Genomic DNA, 22,500 nt, shown 5'->3' on the forward strand with positions numbered 1-22,500 from the left:
ATTCAAGCAAATATCTAAGTATATAAAGGCAATATCTCTCACTGAGTTTTGTCCTTTATCCACCATTACTTGTTCCCTTGTTTCTTGAGGTTGAGACATACTTGTGTGGGGGAGTTCCAGTGTATTGCACACTGACAACAGTGAGCAGAGAAGATAACTTCCACATTGATTGTATGTGGGTGAAAATGATTGTTACTCTTGCCATTTGTTGTTGGAGTAATCTGTGCAATATTGCCAAAAGGGCACACAGCACTGCCTGGTACAGTGACTTGTAATAGTGTAGACAGGAAAATTATGGAGTCAAAATTGTCAGTCTGTACTCATGAAACTGACAGTAGTATTACTTCTGTGTGCTTTACTGCCTGACTTGACAAGTTTAATTACTACAACTGCAATTTGGATGCTGCAATACTTCTTTTAGTGAAGGGTGTAAACCCTCTTACGTTATGTTTTCAGTGAAATGCACATCTCTTTTGTTGTTTTAAAGATACAGAAGTCAAATTATTAATGTGAAAAATATGAATAACTGTCTGGCTGAGTAGTGTCTACTGCCAATTAACTGCTGGTTTGCAGGATATGTATGGCATTTTCTGCTGATGTTAGTTCAACATGGAGTGTGCCTGCCAGGGGTATCTAGAAGAGTCAGATAATGTACTTCCTGCACAGCCATTGAACCATAAGAACATATCAACTGTACCAATTGTTGATAACTCAATGCTGTAGACATTTATGTTTGGTTGTATAATTTTACAGCTAAAAGGACATGCATTACACATTATCTTTGCATCCTTAAACCATTCATATGGCCACATCCGCACTGTAGGCATGCCATCCACTGTAAGATGCAGCTGAATAAACTCCGAAAAATAAAATTAAACTTTGTCATGAATTCAGATGAGTTATTTATGAAAATAATAATTATTTTTTAATACTAGTGTGTTGCATCTTGCCAATAAAAAAGACCTTTTATAAAGGAAAATATTTTTTTCAAATCTTGGTGAATACTAGTGTGTTGCATCTTGCCAATAAAAAGACCTTTTATAAAGGAAAATATTTTTTTCAAATCTTGGTGGCTCCTTACAAATTAGATGTGCTTTTGAAAACTAACTGCTGTAAGCTAAAATATACAAAGACAATGAATAGAAATGTAGCAAAAGCAGGCAACTACTTGTGGGAAAGTGTATCTCTTAAAAATTTGTTGTGAGCAGACGTCCAAAAACAGATGATCGCTTTCGCTAATAAAGCTTCCTTAGATCTATGTAACCATACATAGATCTGAGGAAGCTTTATTAGCGAAGCTTCATCTGTTTTTGGACTTCTGCTCACAATAGAATTTTTAAGAGATACAGTTTCCACAAGTATTTGCCTGCTTTTGCTCCGTTTCCATTTATTTTCATTGCTGGATTTTACATTTGCACTATAGCGACGGAACATTTACCCATTTGCCTTGCGGTACTTTTTTGGTTCTTAAAATATACAAAGGTTTAACAGTTTACAGGATAAGTCTTTTCTGTCATATTTTGGCAATTAGTGTAAATTAATTGCAATTGGGAAAAGTAATTTATTATTTGTTTCGATGTAAAATTACTTATTTGAAAATACGTATTGTTTAGCAGTAAAGATATGTGTACATATTTTATCCACTTTCCTTTATACAATGAATGTTTTGGCCTACAAAACAAGACCCATAATCTAAGCAGTATATCTCTTGCAAACTGTGATGGATTCCTATAAATACTATGGAATACATATATACACAATAAATAGATGAGATAAAGTAAGTGCTTATATCTTATTAGTGAAAATGTCTTTATGGTCTTTATATAGGTTCATAGGGTCATACTAGCCTATCTACCCAAGGGCCTACACAAGGCTAGGCATCACAATTTCCTGGGTATTTCTTCTTCCCAGAATATTAACTATCCTGGTCGCCTGTATAGCAGGACGACTGATGTGATCTGCAGGCTGAATTTCCTATCTCCCATCCAATCATCAAGTTTCCTTTTGAAGAGGGCCAAAGAGGCACTCAGCTTCACATGTATGGGCAATCTATTCCAGAGTATGGGTAGTGTATGGTTCAGGAACCCATCCCTCTAGCATGTTATGTTCATTGTGATGACCAGGTTAAGATCCCTGACTCGTGTGGCTCTGAGGGACTGGGACTTTTTACAGTGTGGCATGTCCAACAGCAGTGGGTTTGACATGGCCAGGTATGTTAAGCAGAGATCGCCTCTCAGTAGGCAATATGCGACAGAGTATAGCTGGAGTTTTTTTTAGATGGTGAGCATAGGGCATCTACTTTACGCCTATGATTCTTTTAATGAGGAATTTTTGTGGTCTTTCTAGTTGTTGCAGATGTCTTGTGAGGTACATACCTAATGGGGCATAGTACTCTATCATGGGTCTTATGAGGGATGAGTGCAATGGGAGAATGAGCTTCTTTTTTCTGGATCAAAAGCCCTTAGTGATGAGGTGTGCTACATAGAAGGATTTCCTGACTGCTGTGGCTATGTGGTTATTGACAGGGTGATCACATAAAAACTGGAAAAAGCAGAAACACTGAATGAAAACTTTGCTTCAGTCTTTACAAAGCAAACCAAGCAAAGGCTGCTATACTGGAAGTAAGTCACAACGGAATGGGAAGAGCACTGGACAGACATTAGCACAGGGGGGGGGGGGCTACATTGGAACTGGCTGCCCTGAGGGGAAATAACAAGTGCCATATGGACAGTCTTCATAGAGGCCTCCGAAATGTGGCCAGTGTGTTTGCAGAAGTCCAAGGTCATGGACATAAAACAAGTGTAGTATCCTTGTATGGAATGACGTGGCAGAAAAAAATATGTATAACTACAACTGCCCGCTGCTTCAAAGACCTTTTTTTGCATTTTCATTTTTTTTCTGTCCCTGTCTGAGACATGTAGCAGTTTATTAGCAAGTCATTGATTTTGTCAGCTTTACCTGACTTGGATATTGTATCAAATGTCTTAGCCAGGTCCAGGTTGGTGTTCCTGTGTGCACCATTTCCCCCGCATGCAGTGCCTTAGTGACTTTCATAAAGTCGAACCACTTACGTAGACATAGCCTTCTCTTAACTCAGCTAAACCGAGTTTGGCCCAGTGTCTTTGAATAGAACATTTCCCTGTGAATTCAGTCTGTTGCTTTCCATATTAGACTATTCAGACTAAAAGGCTTGTAGTTTCTGGGATCATTTCATCATTCACTTCATAAGACTGCTTGCTGGTGAGACACTTGAGAATGTTTGAATGTGACACATGTTGGCAGTGTGCATACAGCCGATCGTGGCCTTAGTGTTCAGCCGGGCAAATGGTACATCAAGGTGTGTACAATTGCACATATGTGACTACCACATGTTTGATTTCACCTGGGTCAACAACAGTTTTGGACCTGCCATATTGTCCACATGTTACCATTAATGACAAAGTATCCAGGTTCCTTATGTTGCATCCTGACTTTATTTTTTAATCCCTCTTGAGGCATAGCAACACCGACAATGGAATCAGAGACCTCAACACCTCTGAAATTGTTTTAGCTGTTACTGTCATTTACCTTTTATCATGCACATCAGTATTTAAGGAAATTCAAACTGCATTTAGTCTAAAGCCTCAGATACAAACACATGCTGGGCCACCGTCTCCAGACACAGTCATATTATTGACTTGCTATGAGTTTCCTGCTGTGAAGTAGTATTCAAAGAGCATTCATCTGCTGAGAAAGCATTTACTACACAATTTCATATGCAGCTTAGGGTAAAATGATAAATAGTCAAGAAGTGTTAGCAGTCCTTCAACCCCTGACTTGCTGAATGCCTTGAAGTGAGGACAAGACAAGTTCTCCTTTCTTTATAGTTATCTGTCTCCAGCTGAGTATTTACACATGAAAGAACTCTATCGCCTGGTATTCAATCCTTTCAGAGTCACCTTAGCTGGATAGTTGTCTGTCTTTGTTATTCAGTCATTTCACAGTCACCTTGGCTTTATTGTTGTCTGTCTCCACTTGAGTATTTCCACATGAAAGACCATTATCATGTTCCTAAATGGCTTCTTAGTATTCAGTCCTTTCTAATTCAGGTTCACTTGATAGTTGTCAGTCTTTGTTTGACAAATTTAAAATAAATGCTATATCTCGCATATGAAAAGGCTTTCTCAACATTCACTCATTTAGTAAGGCACCCTAAGGCGTGATGAAAATTAAACTTTGCAAAATGTACACAAGAGCCAATACTGAAGTTTTCTATGTAGTATGCACTGATGGTTAGGTGAATGTGTCATAAAATTAAAGTACATATTTACACCACTATGCATGTATGTTGATCTGTAGGTAAAGTTTGAGATTGTCTATGATAACCCCTAGCAGTTTGGTGTGATGATCTGGGGAAATAGTGGTACCATTATTAGATGTGACAGAGAATGAAAGTGTGGTAGATCTACTTTTGGGGTAGAAGTTTAGTTTTATTCGGGTTCAGAAGTAGGCATTGGTTGGTGCCCCACTTCTCAGTATCTGTTTAATTAATTTTGTGTTGAGGTTTGCAGTTCGGTTGTGGAGGTGTTTGAGCAGATCAGAGTGGAATCATCTGCATATTGACTGCAGGCAGCTTTAGGTATAGCAGTGTTAAGGTTGTTGATAAAAATAGACAAGAGTAGTGGATCTAGTATGGACCCTTGAGGGACACCAAGTGTGAGAGTTAGCTGGCTGGAGAGTTTTCCCTACCAGTCAGGTAGGACTGGAACCACTGGATAGCAGGCATGTTGAGAGAAATAGTTTTTTGTGAAAGAATGAGAAGTTCAATGCTGACAATGTCAAAGGCTTTTGATAGGACAAGTAAGAGGGCAGAGAATTATTATTGTCAGTCCTGGTTTGGTATATGGCAGTAATAAAGGAAAAGAGGTCTGAGGTGGTGCTGTGGTATGGTCTGAAACAATGCTGGGAGCTGGATGGTAAGTTATTCTGTGTAAGGTATTGCATTACTTGCTTGTGTATACATTTCTCCATTATTTTGGCTAGTGGGGAAAAAATGGCAGTGGGTCTATAGTTGGATATGTCTGAGGCGCTAACACATTTATGAAGTGGGATGACGTGAGATATTTTCCAGAGGGAGGGAATTGTGTTATCAGATAAGGTTCTGTTGATGAGGATAGATATGGGATATGCTATGGCATCTGCAGCTATCTGTAGGTACACTACAGGAAGGAGGTCAGCAGAGAGGGTGGTAGGTTTTAATTTTTTTTTTAAGTGTTTTGATAAAGCTAGCGGAGATTGTTTGGATGTTAAAATTTGGAGTGATTTATTGGGTAGAATAGTCATGTCGTGTAAGTGAGAGGGGGTTAGTTGATTTGCTAGGGGTTGGATTCTTTTAGTGAAAGAGTTATTAAAGGCACTTGCAGTAGTCTCTGGGGAGCTATGGGTATAGCTAGTCAGGGTTGGGGTGGTGGAATCACCTGGACAAAGTAGTTGATTTTAGCCTGCCCAGAACTATTGAGGGTTGTTATGGTGTTTTGGTAATAGATTTAGGTAGAAGCTTTTTTTATCCAGTATAACATAATTTTTTGCATCATTCCTGAATTGACAACATTTATCATGGTCAAGTGGGGATTTAGTGGTTTAGATCAAGTGGGGTTTAGATTGCCCTTGCTGACCATGTCCATCCTCCCCTGGCAGTGCCATCAAACCATAATTTCATGTAACCAAGGAAATAAATTAGGATTTGTAATGAACACTAAAAACATTTAGAGGGTGTAATACGTTATATACTAAGCTCTATTGAGTTAACATGTAAGAGAATAATTGGTCCTGAGGGCCACCCTGTACGGCTCAAAGATAATGAAAGTCTCCATTGCCATGATAGCCTGTAGTTTGAAGTACTTCTAGATGAAGTGACTTTCAAAAGAGCGTGTAGTTCTGAAAACCTTGTAGCTGAAGTGAGGGACAAAAGAAAGACAGTCTTCCAAGAAAAAAGTTTTATATCTGCAGTAGCTGCTGGTTCAAAAGGAGGTAGGGTTCTTTTTTCCAGCTACAAATTGAGTTGCCGTGCATGATTCTGCACTCTCCTGGGAATTCTTTAAATATTTGGCCTCTATGAGAAACTGCCTTAGCAGGGGATGAGAAAAGAGCGGTGGGTCTGGTTTGTAATGATCCGAGATGGCAGAGGCATGGATTCTTATTGAAGAAAATTCTAGGCCCTTGTGAAACATCTCCGTTAAGTATTGCAAAATCTGATGAATATTGGGCTTTGGGGAGTCTATTCCTTGTGCTTGAATATCTTCCATTTATCATTTTTAGATTGCAATAACACTAGGCCTGCTGGCCTCCAAAATGACATCCATCACAGGTTTAGTGAGACATGTGATTGGTGAAATTAGTTGATTAGCCATGCTGCAAAATTCAGAGTTTGGAGCTGAGTGTGCAGAGTTTGATACTTCTGCTGAGACAGTAGGTGAGCTATTTGTGGCAAGTACCATGGAGTATTGTGTGACATACTCCTTAGACGTGGGTACCATTGTTGGCAAGGCCAGTGGAGCAATCAGAATCATTTTTGACTTTTCCTGTCTGACTTTTAGTCAGACCGTGGAGAGTAGAGACAGAGGGAGAAAGGCATAGACTGTTTATTCCAGCTGAAGGAGAGAGCATCCACTTTCCATACTTTTTTGTGATGAGTTCTTCTGCAGAGATTTTTCCAAATGATAGTTTTGGGGAGAGGAAAATAGATGTGTGTCTGGGCTCCACCATTTTTGTGTTAACACGATGAAGACTTTGGGTTCCAGTTTCCATATGTGCATGTCCATAAGATTTTTGCTTCTGTTGTCTGCCAGAGTTTTTGGCTTTCTTGGCAGGAATTGATCGTGAACATGTAGTTGTTAAGTGAAGGTTGTGTTCCACAAGGCCATGGCTGGTCTGCAAAGGGGGGAGTAGTGGGTACCCCCCACTTGCTTATGTACCACATAACGGTATTCTTTTCTATCTTTATCAGTAATTGTCCTGGATGAAGGAAGTCCTTGAAGGCTATCAGAGCATTCTGTACAGCTATCATTCCTTTCTAGGTTGATATGTAGATGCAATTGGTTTGGGCTGCATATGCCCTGAATGCATCTCCCGGCCAGATGGGCCCCCCAAGCATAGTCTGATGCGTCTTATGTTAGGGTTTGGGTGGCATGGGGTAGAATGAATGACAGTCCCTTGTTTTGGTGACATACATCTGCCCACCAAAGGAACTCTTGTTGCAAGCAGGGAATGAGAGGAATCATTGTTTCCAGGCTGTGACAATGTTGACTCCATAAGGTTTTTATGTACCATTGACGTTTCCTCATATCCACACTCGCATATGGAATTAGTAGAATGCAAGTTGCCATGAACTCCAAAGCCTGCAGAGTTTTTCTTGCAGATAGCTGGGTTTTTGGGCCAAATTGTTGGAAGTATGTTGTCAATTGAATGTCTTCATCTTGAAATGAATAAAGCCATCTGAGCAGTTGTATTCAAGCTTTCTCCGAGGAAGTTATAGGAATAAGAAGGCAAAACCTACCGTTAACGTAACCAAATTTTTGTGGCTCAAGTTAATTGATTGTCATAGTCTAGATTTATGATGTCCGATATGAGACATTCCATGGCTTTATAAGCAAGGCTACTTAGACTGATGGGTCTGTAATATCTGTGGTTCGTGTTTGGAACCCATCCTTGTGTATGGGCATCATGCTGGCTGTTCTCCAGCCCTGAAGGATATAGCCTGTTGCAACATTCATGTTAAATACCTATAATAGAGGTTTCAATAGGCTGTACTTATTGCTGATTTTACGTTCTATGGTACATTATGAGGCGGAGGAGTAAGGATGACGATAGGCCTTGAGTTTGTGGTGTCATTATTAGGTCCACCTTTGTTTAGGGTGGTGATGAAGGCAAAACGCCCCATGGAAAAGACATACAATTCCTGCAAGGATCTCTTTATAAGTACAGATATGGGGAAGGCGATGATGTCTGCAGATAGAAGGGAAGGGAAACTGAAAGGTTATGGTCTGCTGACTTGACAGCATGAGGTTGTGACACTATTATGAATGTTTGACGTGGAATTGGAAGGGAAGCGCAAGGATTGGTGGATGGACTGCTTGTAACATAAAAATGAGAGGCAGTGGTAGATCAATGCTACTAATTAGTGGACGTGCAGTTGATGAATTGCTGTGTGTTATAGCAAACATTCATGCACATAGTTAATTTAATTGGAAATTTTGTATCCTTATTTTGGCACACTGAATGCAGGCACACCCGTGGGATAAGTATATTGCTGGTCGTGCATGGTTTTGTGTGTTCTGGACTTTTTCATATATGTAAATGCATCATTAGATTTGTATTACAGAGAGTCTCCTAGTTGCAGTAGTGCACTGAATTAGATCAGACCATGCACAGGAATAAAGGCAAAAATCATACTAAGCAAAGCCGTTGTATGTATGAAGTATGTACTGTAAACCAAAAATACATTGAGCCTATATAATTAGCAGTAACCAGTTTCTGTAGACACTATTGCACAGTCACTGAGAAGGCATTCATTGTTAGACATGAGCTTGATAAGCAAGTGGGTGGTGACATGGCACAGGAATCACAATGTTCAAAATCCTGTGTTGCAGTTATGCCCTGTAAAAGTGTTTCTAGTCCAAGCCTTTGTGTAGTGTGCTCCCTGTCACCTGTGCAGATGATGAAGGCTGGTGCCCTTGACACACTGTAACTTGTGTGAACATGTACTAAAGTCTGATGCACAGTGTGAGACAGCGTAACATTATGCAGCTGTTACAAATTTGATGCCAAAGGGGTTTCTGTGATGTAATACATGTATGTTGGGTAACCTTCAGTAATTTGTAGGGCTTACACACATTTATAAAAAGGGGAGAGCACTTCAACATGTGCTTTTGGATATCAGGTGGCAATATTTAGGAGAACTTGGAGTAATCTGTGCAATATTGCCAAAAGGGCACACAGCACTGCCTGGTACAGTGACTTGTAATAGTGTAGACAGGAAAATTATGGAGTCAAAATTGTCAGTCTGTACTCATGAAACTGACAGTAGTATTACTTCTGTGTGCTTTACTGCCTGACTTGACAAGTTTAATTACTACAACTGCAAATTGGATGCTGCAATACTTCTTTTAGTGAAGGGTGTAAACCCTCTTACGTTATGTTTTCAGTGAAATGCACATCTCTTTTGTTGTTTTAAAGATACAGAAGTCAAATTATTAATGTGAAACATATGAATAACTGTCTGGCTGAGTAGTGTCTACTGCCAATTAACTGCTCGATATTTGATGAGTGTAGCATTAAGATTTGAAATATGGACAAAGAAAGGCAGGGACGGCCTCAAAAAAAAATTAGTAATATGGAAAAAGGACTAAAGGATTGCTAAATAGTATCAGATGAATTAGAGATGATCATATTAAGCTCCCAAAGTGCCTCAGTTATCTGCATTATGCAAGTGATACATACATGCACATATTAATTAGTAGCCCACCGCAAAAATAATTCACTGCATGGAGTATAGAAAACAGTGAGTTTTCAGTACATGCTTTTACTGTGCCAGCATCATAGACACAGGTTTGCAGTATACTGTTTGTGGAGATGATGCTAATGTCAGTGAAAATACAGAAACAACATGTCACTAGGCTGATGTTCCTCAAAGAGATTGTAAAACATACATAAGTGAACATAATAATGTCGTGTAGAAATAAGGAGGAAATAAAAATAGTGTAGACAATGAAATAATCAAAAGTTATCCTGCACTGTTGTACGAAATTTAATTTGAAATTGTTTACATAAATCTTTCTGCTGCTGCCTAACAAATGATTCTGCAGACAGAGGGGAAGACATTTGAAATGGCACTCCCTTCCTTTCAATTCTGAGCTGTCAGTTGCAGTGGCAGTTTTCACACCTCTGCAGTAGTGTGGGAGGAGGGACTTTCAATTCAAACAGGACTACAAAAGAACACTTAGAACAAAGGCATCCAATTTAGCTACAACTCTGTCTGCTGCTAGATAACTTCAAATTATACTGTAAAGCAAGCTCTGATCTAAACACAAATGAGGGTGATTAGCAACAGAAAAGAAGCAGGCCTAACACAGAAGGAATCCAAACTGACAATGAGTCACAGATTTCCCATTATATGTCAATGGCATGGGAAATCACTGTTACTTCCTTATGTCTGGCATGAGTCACAGAAAGGAGACTTGAAATGCTTTATGGGAAAGAGAAAGGCTTGAAGGAGAAGAAGATCACGTTGATATAGCAAGCCCCATCGGTAGCCATGTTGTGGTAAACTATCTAAAATTACTAATAAAGCACTTGGAGTCAATTTTAGGTGTTAAAATAGGTCTGGAAACAAAGATAGACTGAAAAAAACATATTTTTTTAGTTCTAGGGTGGAGTGTTCCTTTAAGCATGTTGCTGCTACAAGTAATATAAATCCACCTGGAATGATCTAAGTATACTGTGGTCTGGAATTTCGGGCTACACTGCACTCCTGGAGCTTAACCCCAGTGTTCTGAGAGGCTAGCTTAGAAAAAAAGAAATTCAATATTCCTCCAGTACTACATTTAGACTGGGAAAGTCTGTGGCTATGCCTGATGAAGCAAAGAATTACAGTAAGCAAGAATTATTAACGTGCCATGAGCAGCGTACACAGTCATTCCTTCCAACCTTTAAAAGTTGGAGCAGAACTAGAATAACTAAGCTGTTTCACACACCCACACTTCAGTACTTCAGATATGCTTTATCTAGAAGGCTAGACTCACCCTATGTAAACATTAACACTGCACATGCAGTCCTCTTACTACATGAGAGGAAGAAAAGCACAAACATTAAACTGCGTCAGTAAATTCAAGGCAGCCATTTAAATAATGTTAGTTGCATGGCTATACACCTATGAAGAAACAAAAGCACTTTAAGATTGCCATTTAATTCTTTAATTTGGAATGCACAGTCTTGCTTTTATTTTCACCAAATGTGCCTGTAGTCATGCACTAAAACCAATTTTCCAAGTTCTTTTACGAAGCCACAAAAACTTGCCTTTACTGACAGCAACCACATAGCTTATATAACTTTGAATTCCTATGTATGAGTGCAAAAAAACAAAATAAATAAATAATCATGCCACACCACTTATTGGCCCTCTATGCTCCAGTCTCACTCTCCCAGCCTACCCATTACAGCAAGGAATAAGCAGCTGCCACTCACTGACATAGTGAGGTAAGAAAGCCACTAGAAAAAAATTCACAAAACAAATGCAATTCCTGGGGAGTGCAGCTCCTACAACTGCCACTCATTTTCAGAGGCTGGCAGCAGTGAGCCCAAGTGGTCAAAGCGCTGGTCCTGACTGCCAAAGTCCAGTCGCAGGCAAAGAAATTCAGAGAGCCCACAGGAGACAATGGGCAGAGTTCTAGGAAATATAACAGATGGTAAGAAGAACTCACAAGACCATCCAGAACAGTAATGAACACTTAAGAGTCAAAAAGAAACTATGAAATAAAGCAGAGCTGCAGTGTTTACATAAGGCCAAAAGAGGCAACATTCTTAAACAGCAGTTACTCAACAAACCATAACATTACAACTACTCACCCTTCGATGCTCAGTGCTGAGTGTTTGAAGAATACCTTGTTAGGCAGAAATAAAAACTGGAACCTGTGGCAAAACAAAATGCTTTTACCAGTCTGAGGAGCTTAGGCTTTCATTCCCATAAGCAGTTAAAATGTTGATAAGCTGATGAAAAGTATTTTTAAAAAAGTTGTCAAACCAGACATTTTTAAAATATTTTAAAATTAAACAAAATACACTTAACCAGAAGTATGTTACTTCTCAAAACATTCATTATAAAATGTCGTACCCTTATTCTGTTTTCCGTACAATTAAAATAATTCTTTCAGCTCATTCCTGATAAGGCAATCACTGTACCAATGGGAGCCCTTGTATGCAATCATTCATAATAATTCTGAAAATGTTTGGTTTGGAGTACATTTTTTATGACTTTATATCCTTTACACTTCTCATGGCTAGCTAAAGACCAAAAACCAAAAACATCATTCCATTTTCATCTGAGATGCAAGCATTCTGCTACCTGTAACACTCTCAGCGGTTTACTCTGGACCAGCCTTTGTGCAACAGGAAACCATGGCCAACATTTTACCTCAGTCTATCTCAGTTTCTCGCCTGTCTGTACACATACATCCTCAGTGTTAGAGCTGCTTGCTTTTCCTACCATTATCCAGATCAGAATACTGTTCACTGCTTTACATCCCACTTGTCCATCAGAAAGCTTGTTAGGTTTTACAAATACAATATATGCACAAGCATGGAGGTGTCTGTGTCTCTGTGTGTGCGTGTGTGTGTACATATAACATATATGTATACATGTATATATGTGTGTATTTATATATATGCATATATATATATATATATATATATATATATATATATATGTGTGTGTGTGTGTGTGTGTGTATATATATATATATATATATATATATATATGTGTGTGTGTGTGTGTGTGTATGTATGCATATATACATATACATATGGATACATATACATACGTGTGTGTGTGTGTACATATATGGGTCTACTTTGTATTATCAAAAATACATTTCATCAAACCGTACTTCAGATAACGGACTTCCGCGAAAGTGCATTATATCGAAAATGCACTTTTGCAGAAAAATAAAAAAACGAAATAAAAAAAAACATACTAAACATGATTATTCAGGGGGGCAAGCGCCCCTGCACACACCTCACCCCCCTACTTTAATGTTCTCACTCCGGGATCCCACTACAGTGGGGAAAAGAGAATATACCCTTATCCCCACTGTACCACAATCTCAACAAGAGTTGCTTAGTTGTACATCAACACTACACGATGTACAACTAACGTTACATGCAAACTGGATGTTTTTTTTTCTGGTTTTCTTTAGCGAATGTGCATTTTCGATAAAATGAACTTTTGCTAAAGTTGGTCCGCGAAAGTACAGTTCGATGAACCATACTTTCGATGTAACAACTAGGACCCATATATACATACACACACATATATATATATATATATATATATATATATATATATATATATATATATATATATACTGCGGTGGTGGTGCTGCGGTAGCGTTGTCACCTCACAGTAAGACGTTGTCCTGTTCAATTCTCAGCTAGAGCGTCTTCTGTGTGGAGACATGTGTGAATGGGCGTACCTTCATTGAAGGTTGTGCGTCAGGGCCGGCAACTCGGCACGTAAAGATCTACTGCCAATCATTAGCGAACCGGAGTTCCGCTGTGGTGACCCCTAACCGGGAAAAGCCGAAAGACACAACAACATATATATATATATATATATATATATATATATATATATATACACACCCACACACACAAAATAAAACCCCCAATGTACCAAATAGTCCACTAAGTAATCCAAGGCACCCTGGAAACATACCCAGCCACTGATAATCAAATTCACAACTTTATTCTGCCAAAATAAGACAAAACATAAACGCTCTCTATGAACAATATGTTTTTGTTTCAGCCTTCATCAGATGTGGACTACTTCTTTGAAGGACCCTTATGCATCTTTCATTTACACACTAAATTGCCAATTAATTTAATTACCATTTAATGAAACATTTAAAGAAACATTTAAAAGACCCTTCTAAAAATGCTATACATTACAGCAAGACCAATGTTAAAACACAAAGCTAAAAACCTTCATTTCATCATAAAAAATGTAATCATAAAATCATTCATCAAAATTTATTTTATCAAATAAATAAATAAAATTTTTATTTTATCAAAATCATTTATCAAAATCATAAAAAACCCAGCCACTGGGGATGCACAAGCCAGTGCATTTCTTTGTGCCGGTCCCAAGCCCGGATAAATGGGGAGGGTTGCGTCAGGAAAGGCATCCGGCGTAAAACCTCTGCCAAAAATTACTGATGCGGAGAACTTTTCATAATTACATACCGGATCGGTCGAGGCCCAGGTTAACAACGAACGTCACCAGTACTGTTAGCCAACAGGGTACTGGCAGAAATTGGGCTACTGTTGGCCGAAGGAGAAGAGGAGGGGGAAGGCATGCCTGAAGGCAGGAAGAGAGAGGAGGAAGGTTAGGAGTGTAGCAGTGAGGGTAGGAACTTTGAATGTTGGCAGTATGACTGGTATAGGGAGAGAGCTAGCTGATATGATGGAGAGAAGGAAGGTTGATATATTGTGCATGCAAGAGACCAGATGGAAGGGAAGTAAGGCCAGGTGTTTAGGAAACGGGTTCAAATTGTTCTATCATGGTGTGGATGGCAGGAGAAATGGGCAGGAGAAATGGGGTAGGGGTTATACTAAAGGAACAATATGCCAAGAGTGTTTTAGACATGAAGAGAGTGTCTGACAGAGTGATGTTTATGAAGCTCGAAATTGATGCTGTAATGATGAATGTTGTTAGTGCATATGCTCCACAAGTTGGGTGTGCGAAAATTTTGGAGGGAGTTGGATGAAGTTGTGGTGAGTGTACCCAAGGGTGAGAGACTAGTGATTGGAGCGGACTTTAATGGGCATGTTGGTGAAGTGAACAGAGGGGATGAGGAAGTGATGGGTAGGTATGGTGTTAAGGAGAGGAATGCAGAAGGTCAGATGATTGTGGATTTTGCAAAAAGGATGGACATGGCTGTGGTGAATACGTATTCTAAGAAGAGGGAGGAGCATAGGGTGACATACAAGAGTGGAGGAAGATGCACACAGGTGGATTATATCCTATGTAGGAGGGCCAGTCTGAAGGAGATTGGATACTGTAAAGTGGTGGCAGGGGAAAGTGTAGTTAAGCAGCATAGAATGGTGGTCTGTAGGATGACGTTGGTGATCAAGAAGAGGAGGAGGAGTGTGAAAGCAGTGCCAAGGATTAAATGGTGGAAGATGAAAAAGGGTGATTGTGAAGTGGAGTTTAGGAAAGAGTTAAGACAGGCACTGGGAGGCAGTGAAGAGTTACCAAATAGCTGGGTAACTACAGCAGAACTAGTAAGGGAGACTGCTAGAAAGGTGCTTGGTGTGACATCTGGACAGAGGAAGGAGGACAAGGAGGCCTGGTGGTGGAATGAGGAAGTACAGGAGAGTATACAGAGGAAGAGGCTGGCAAAGAAGAAGTGGGATTGTCAAAGAGATGAAGAAAGTAGACATGAGTATAAGGAAATGAGGCGCATGACAAAGAGAGAGGTGGCGAAAGCTAAGGATAAGGCGTATGGAGAGTTCTATGAGAGATTGGACACTAAAGAGGGAGAAAAGGACCTGTACCGATTGGCTAGACAGAGGGACAGAGCTGGGAAAGATGTGCAGCAGGTAAGGGTGATAAAAGATAGTGAGGGAAAGGTACTCACAAGAGAGGAGAGTGTGTTGAGTAGATGGAAAGAGTATTTTGAGAGGCTGATGAATGAAGAGAATGAGAGAGAGAGAAGGTTAAATGATGTGGGGATAGTGAATCAGGAAGTGAAACAGATTAGCAAGGAGGAAGTAAGGAAAGCTATGAAGAGGATGACATACCAATGGAAGCATGGAGGTGCTTAGGAGAAATGGCAGTGGAATTTTTAACTAGATTGTTTAATGAAATTTTGGAAAGTCAGAGGATGCCTGAGGAGTGGAGAAAAAGTGTTTTGGTACCTATCTTTAAGAATAAGGGTGATGTGCAGAGCTGCAGTAACTACAGAGGGATAAAATTGATCAGTCACAGCTTGAAGTTATGGGAAAGAGTAGTAGAAGCTAGGTTAAGAGGGGGGGGGTGATGATTAGTGATCAGCAGTATGGTTTCATGCCAGGAAAGAGCACTACAGATGCAATGTTTGCTCTGAGAGTGTTATTGGAGAAATACAGAGAAGGTCAGAAGGAGTTGCATTGTGTCTTTGTAGACTTGGAGAAAGCATATGACAGGGTGCCTAGAGAAGAGTTGTGGTATTGTATGAGGAAGTCGGGAGTGGCAGAGAAGTATGTAAGAGTGGTACAGGATATGTACGAGGGTAGTGTGACAGTGGTGAGGACTGCAGTGGGAGTGACAGATCCATTTAAGGTGGAGGTGGGATTACATCAAGGATCAGCTCTGAGTCCTTTCTTATTTGCAGTGGTGATGGACAGGTTGACAGATGAGATCAGACAGGTGGCCCCGTGGACTATGATGTTTGCAGATGACATTGTGATCTGTAGTGAGAGTAGGAATTAGGTTGAGGAGACTCTGGAGAGGTGGAGATATGCTCTAGAGAGCAGAGGAATGAAGGTCAGCAGGGCTAAGACAGAATATATGTGTGTAAATGACAGGGAGGGTAGAGGAATGGTTAGGATGCAGGGAGTAGAGTTGGCGAAGGTGGATGAGTTTAAAGTACTTGGAATCAACGGTTCAGAGTAATGGTGAGTGTGGAAGAGAGGTGAAGAAGAGAGTACAGGCAGGGCGGAATGGGTGGAGAAGAGTGTCAGGAGTGATTTGTGACAGACTGGTACCAGTAAGAGTGAAACGGAAAGTCTACAAGAGGGTAGTGAGACCAGCTATGTTATATGGGTTGGAAACAGTGGCATTGACAAAAAGGCAGGAGACAGAGCTGGATGTGGCACAGTCAAAGATGTTAAGATTTGCACTCGGTGCGACTAGGATGGATAGGATTAGGAATCAGTATATTAGAGGGTCAGCTCATGTTGGACAGTTTGGAGACAAAGCAAGAGAGACGAGATTGCGTTGGTTTGGACGTGCTGAGGAGGGATGATGGGTATATTGGGAAAAAGATGCTAATGATGGAGCTGCCATGTAAGAGGAAAAGAGGAAGGCCTAAGATAAGGTTTATGGACGTGGTGAGAGAGGACATGCAGGTGGTTGGTGTGACAGAGCAAGATGCAGAGGATAGGAAGAAATGAAAAGAGATGATCCGCTGTGGCGACCCCTAATGGGAAAAGCCGAAAGATGATGGTGATTCATCATAAAAAATGTATGAATATATTCTGTATAAAATGCAATGACATTTTCTCAAGACTTATAAACTGGTTTACGAGATGATTAACATAAATATTTTTGATTAGTATAAAAGTGAATATAAATACTGCCTGAACATTACATTTGAAGTTTTTAGCTTGTTGGTGCCTTGGATTACTTATATATATATATATATATATATATATATATATATATACACACACACACACACACACACACACACACACACACACACACACACGTATATATACGTATATTCATACATATGCGCACAAACACGTATATATATATGTATATTCATACATATGCGGGTGTGTGCACACACGTACGTATGTATAAATACGTACATTCATACATACGCGCGAGTGCGCGCACACATGCACACGTACATATGTATATATACGTATATTCATCCATATGCGCGTGCGTGCACACACGTATATGTGTATATATATGTATATTTATACATATGCGCACACACACACATATATATGTATATATATATATATATATATATGTATATTCATACATATGCACACACATTATATATATTACAGGTTTCAGTTTGGCTGCCAGATGTTAATATCCTAGTTTATCAAACTTAGATCCTTAAGTATGTATTTCCCTGTTCTTGTCCATCTGCTACTTGTTGGATTGATATGTTTTCTTCTCAATGCTGTGTACTGTTCTGTCTCCAAGATCATCCTGATTTGTGTATTTTACGCTCTTTTTCCAGTTGGAGTGATCTTGGAGTGTGAATAACAGCAGAAGCATTAGGGGTTGGGGTTGGGGTAGGGAGTCTTGCCTTCACGCAAAAAGGCTCATTTTACTTTAAGGATGGGCTGATCTCTTAAAAGACTATTGCAGTATGAGCACGTGTTCAAGATGTTACATATATTCGACAGCAAAATTCTCAGGAAATAAATTCTAGCAGCTGCTCTTGAAGGAGCTGCAATTTATTCATTTATTAACATTTGTTGACCGGGAAAGTCCGACTAGGACAGAGCTTATTTTCAGAGGAAGCCCTGGGAGAAACACTGCAGACACATGTCTTTGAAATGTGGGAGGAAACTGGAGTACCAGAGGAAACCAATGCAAATGCAGGGATGACATGCAGACTCCACATAGAAGGCACCCCAGCAGAGGATTGAACTGGAGAACCTCTTTTTGTGAGGTGACAACATTAACCGCTGGACCACTGTGCTTCCCTATGTTTAATATGCAATACAGAAAACTGCATCATACCTATATCAAAAACATACACACACACACACACACACACACACACACACACACACACACACACACACACACACACACACACACAAACACACAAACTGTAGCAAGCAGACTACACCAGTGACAGTTAGTACAGTTTATTTCCAATGAAACAGTCAAAATAAAGTTCATTCTTACAATTATGCTTCTGCTTTGATCTGTTTCTGATTACTTACAGTCCAAGTCAATTTGAAGTCCCTCATTCCCTCCAGTACAGCTCTTTTGAGTGTGTACTTTTAACTGCCAGTGGGTGTGACTTGAGCATTTAAAAAATGAAGTTATGACCTTACAGTTCTAACAAATACTCCTTGACAGAGGTCAAATATCAATACCGTTGTTTGCCATTAAGTATGCTTTAAGTTAAAATATTCTGATACCCTGTATGTAGCATGGTTTTCTAATTATTAATGCAAATATGAACACGTAATGTTTGATGCCTAGAGGATCAGTAGGAGGTAACTGCAGAAATGCCTGGAGGAGCACTTGGCTGTACAGACTCAAGAGAACAAATCTTTATTTACAGTTGGCAGCCTCAGTACTCCAATTCTGGGCACATACATCTAAGTGCAGGTCGCTGGTTCTTCTGGAGTATCTAAAGCTAGGCTCCTCGTATTTTTTGAGTAAATCCCCAGGAAGGTCCTTGTTATTTCGCAGTTCCTTCTGGTTAAGTTTTCCCAAGAGTCTTCACTCTTGTTCCAGTTCCTTTTCCACATAGGACAAAAGTTGTGGGCTTTCAACTCTTCCTTTCACAACAGCTTTTCGGGTGTTTCAAATTAGCAATTAGTTATGTTACGTCATAAATTAACTCAGCTAGTTACATTAAGTTAATTCTGTGTACTTCTGAATTAATTTCTCCAAATCACTGGAAAAAAAAATGGATGGTCAGCCTGCTTGCTTCCCTTCTGTTGCCAACCTTATAGCTCTGGGTAGTCTCAGGCAGTTTAGAAAATGCCTTAAGCTCACAGATACTGAGCTCAAATTCAACATATAATTTTGCTTCTGACAGGTGTAAATATTTAACTAATCTGGAGGCTTCCCTCCCACCAAAAAACATATCTGTGGGGAACACACAACTCCATCACAATCAGAATTGCAGTGAGATTGTAAAATAATCTTTACCAAAGCCTTGTACAACTAGGAAGACTAGATCTCACTGAAAATCCAACATTCATCTTCTTCAAACACACAAACAAGCAATGAAACACAGAGTCAACTAATTTTAAAACTCCAAACCACTGTACTAATAAAAATGTCTTGGTGAGAATGGACTCTACAAGTACACAAAATCTCCAAAATGTCTTGGTGAGAATGGACTCTACAAGTACACAAAATCTCCAATCACAAGGCTCTATAAAAATGTGTTTTGGTTCTGGGATCTCTGACATCACCAGGTCTCTAAAGACGCTTTCACATGAGAAATATGTGGTGGTCCATGCAGAAATGAATGACTTGGGACAAAAAAACCTGAGGGATATGTAGAGATACATGTCAAAACTCTATGTGCCATGTAGCAAATGCAGGCAACACACCGGTACTAAATGGAATCCTTCATTCTCCAACAATGACTGACGCCTTGGTACAGAGAAAAGACAACTAGCTTCAACAATTGGTTAAACGATTTGTGTCATTCTAGGGGGATACTAACTATGACAGCATGGGACAAGATGCTCATCAGTCCAATTTTCTTCAAAAAAAGGATGACCTGCACCTCTCATTCCAAGGCTTATGCATACTAGCTAACATCTTTGCTGCCCCATAGTGCTTTTTTGGGCAAAGTCCAGCTAATGGACAGTCCAAATTAGCCAACATATCAAACTTGAAATTGGATCAGATTAAGGTTGTCTTCTCAATGCCAGAAATCTCAACAAAAAGCTGCCTGAGACTTCCACAATAGCTGCACACTGAGTAACAGCTTAATTTTAGCTCTTTCAGTGTGAAAAAAGAAACTGAGCGAAAAGAGAGCCAGTGCATTTGTCTTTTTGGGTAAAATTTCAGTAACTGACTACTAACTGCTCTGCTTGGATGCTAGCAAAAAATAAATTCAGAGAACTTGAAAGAAAATCAATCACAAAAGGTGAAGAGAAAAAAATGGCTGGGAATAATCCTGCAGCGGTTCAGCAAAAAGCAGTTCAAGCTCCAGCTTTGGTGCAAGATAGAACTATCAGTAATCTAAAGGAAAAAAAAATAAATTAAATTGTGCTCAGTGCTGATTAAAATAAACGAGACACTGAAGGAGTATATCAACTCAAATAAAAGGCTGGAAAAAAAGGAAGAAGCTTTAAATATATATTCAGACGAGCTGATAAATCTGCAAAAATCAGAGATCAACACATGAAGAAAAGGCTGGCTGAGTATGAGACTCAAAAATGATAGAATTAGAAAACAGAGCATGTAGGGAAAACCTGAGACTTTCTGTTGTACCAAACAAACTGGAAGGAACAGACTGTATTAATTTTGTGAAATCACAAATATGCAACTGGACTGGTATTCCACAGCAGGAAAGGGCACATCATGTGGGTGCTCCAAACCTGGCCATGAGAAAGCAATCCAGACCTTTAATAGTAAAGATGCAATCCTACCAGCAGAAGGTATTGATTCTGACAACAGTGTGGCAGAAGGGCAAAGTACTAAAAATAGGAGAGAGATGAGAGTGCTTGTGGAAAATGATTACCCTGGCAGAAGAGGAGTAAATGTATTCCAGCAATCTGGGTATGTCAAGAAGCAGGTGTGACGTTCCAGCTGCTGTATACATTGGTTTTTAGAATATGTTTTCAACATCATTCTTTGGTAAAGAACAGAAGAACATGCTAAGGAGGAAATACAAAAGTTTGTCCAACAAAAACCTCTCTTCTGGTGATAAATTTCTACTAAGCACTACTAAAGCAAATAATTAATCTGGGGACTCACTATACTCCTGTTACATCTCCCTACATAAATAAAAAAGATTAACAACTTCCAAGCTATAAAATCAGCTAAAATAATTCCTTACCCAGTCTTGGTCATGCTCATTTTCATCACCAGGTTGAGACTTCTAGTAAAGCACAAACTTCTTATCGTTTATCACAAACTTTATGCCCTCCTCTTTTTGAATCATTACACCCATAACATCTTTCCCTCCTGTATTTGAATTAATGCACCCCTTTTCACCCCCCCAAACAATTCTCATCTTGCTGTTTTTCTAACTGCCCCATCCTCTGCTTTACCCCTCTCATGCATCAACTGTATACCTACATTATAAACCTTCTAGATAACAACAGTTTGGAACAGGCATCCTAAATAGACACAATCCTATACCAAGCTCTTTCAGACATAAGCTATTACCACTATCCTCCTATACAGTACTAATATCTTCCACCCCCTCCTACATAACTTTATAACTTCAGTACATCTCTTGACCTCTTTACCAAGCTATACAATACTAAAATCTCCCTTCCTACATAGTTTTATAACTAACTTCACTACATATCTTGAACTCTTTGCAAAACTTTCTTTACTTGAATGACAGAACACAACTTACTTACAATAATGTTTTCCTTCTACAGTATCAATCCATTTACTTCTGCAAGATTTTACAGCTGGAACAACTGTATAGACTTGTAATTGTTGATGTAAATGCTCACTGTACATACCTGTCTTGTAATTATGCTTGCTGTTTCACGAGACACGTAGCTACTGCTGTTCTGAGAACTGTCTAAAATTCACTTGTTAACATAAATGTACTGTGGTGGAGATTTTCTCCCTGGGCCTCCTCTGAAAATGGGCTCTTCCCAGTCATACTTTCCTGGTCAACAAAGGCAAATAAATAAATAAATGAAATGAATGAAATGAGTTATCAAACAGAACAGGATTCAGCATCTTACTCTTCTGATAATAGAGCCCAGACACAGACTATGCCAGCGAAACCTTTTCCAATGTTCCAAAGGAAAACGCTTGAGAGAGAGAAAATCACAAGGGCTGACTAGAAGAACCAGGAGTACACTGGAAACAAACCAGCGACTGGATTTGGGAGATGAAGATAAACAGGAAGAAAACCATCAACTTGGAAGTTGATGAATAAATGTGGGATTACACAACATTAATTACATTTGAAAAGTTTAAGCAAGCATAGAAATATTGGACTTTTTAAACTTGCAGGAGACTCCAAAACATACAACCTGCTTCACACCATTAATGTTTAGAAGAACATTTAGGATAGGGAAAGAGGAAGGAAAGAGTTAACAGTAAGTAAAACAAAACATTGT

The 22,500-nt window shown here is 39.4% G+C and overlaps 1 protein-coding gene across 2 annotated transcripts in view; it reads right to left on the bottom strand.

Moving 5' to 3' along the window:
• The window catches only part of ARHGAP1 (Rho GTPase activating protein 1), a 1,661,218-nt gene that overhangs the window by 1,517,479 nt on the left and 121,239 nt on the right, over positions 1-22,500 (bottom strand). Inside the window, exon 2 of one of the 2 annotated variants that reach the window (XM_044082524.1) lies at positions 11,602-11,664. The exons of the other annotated variant lie outside the window; for it this stretch is intronic. The gene's annotated coding sequence lies outside the window, so the exon portion shown is untranslated. The remainder of the gene's footprint in view (positions 1-11,601; positions 11,665-22,500) is intronic. 2 annotated transcript variants of the gene reach the window in all.

The sequence above is a fragment of the Protopterus annectens genome, chromosome 9.part0 (genome assembly GCF_019279795.1).
Source record: "Protopterus annectens isolate FY-2018-M chromosome 9.part0, PAN1.0, whole genome shotgun sequence".
Lineage (NCBI taxonomy): Eukaryota > Metazoa > Chordata > Ceratodontiformes > Protopteridae > Protopterus > Protopterus annectens.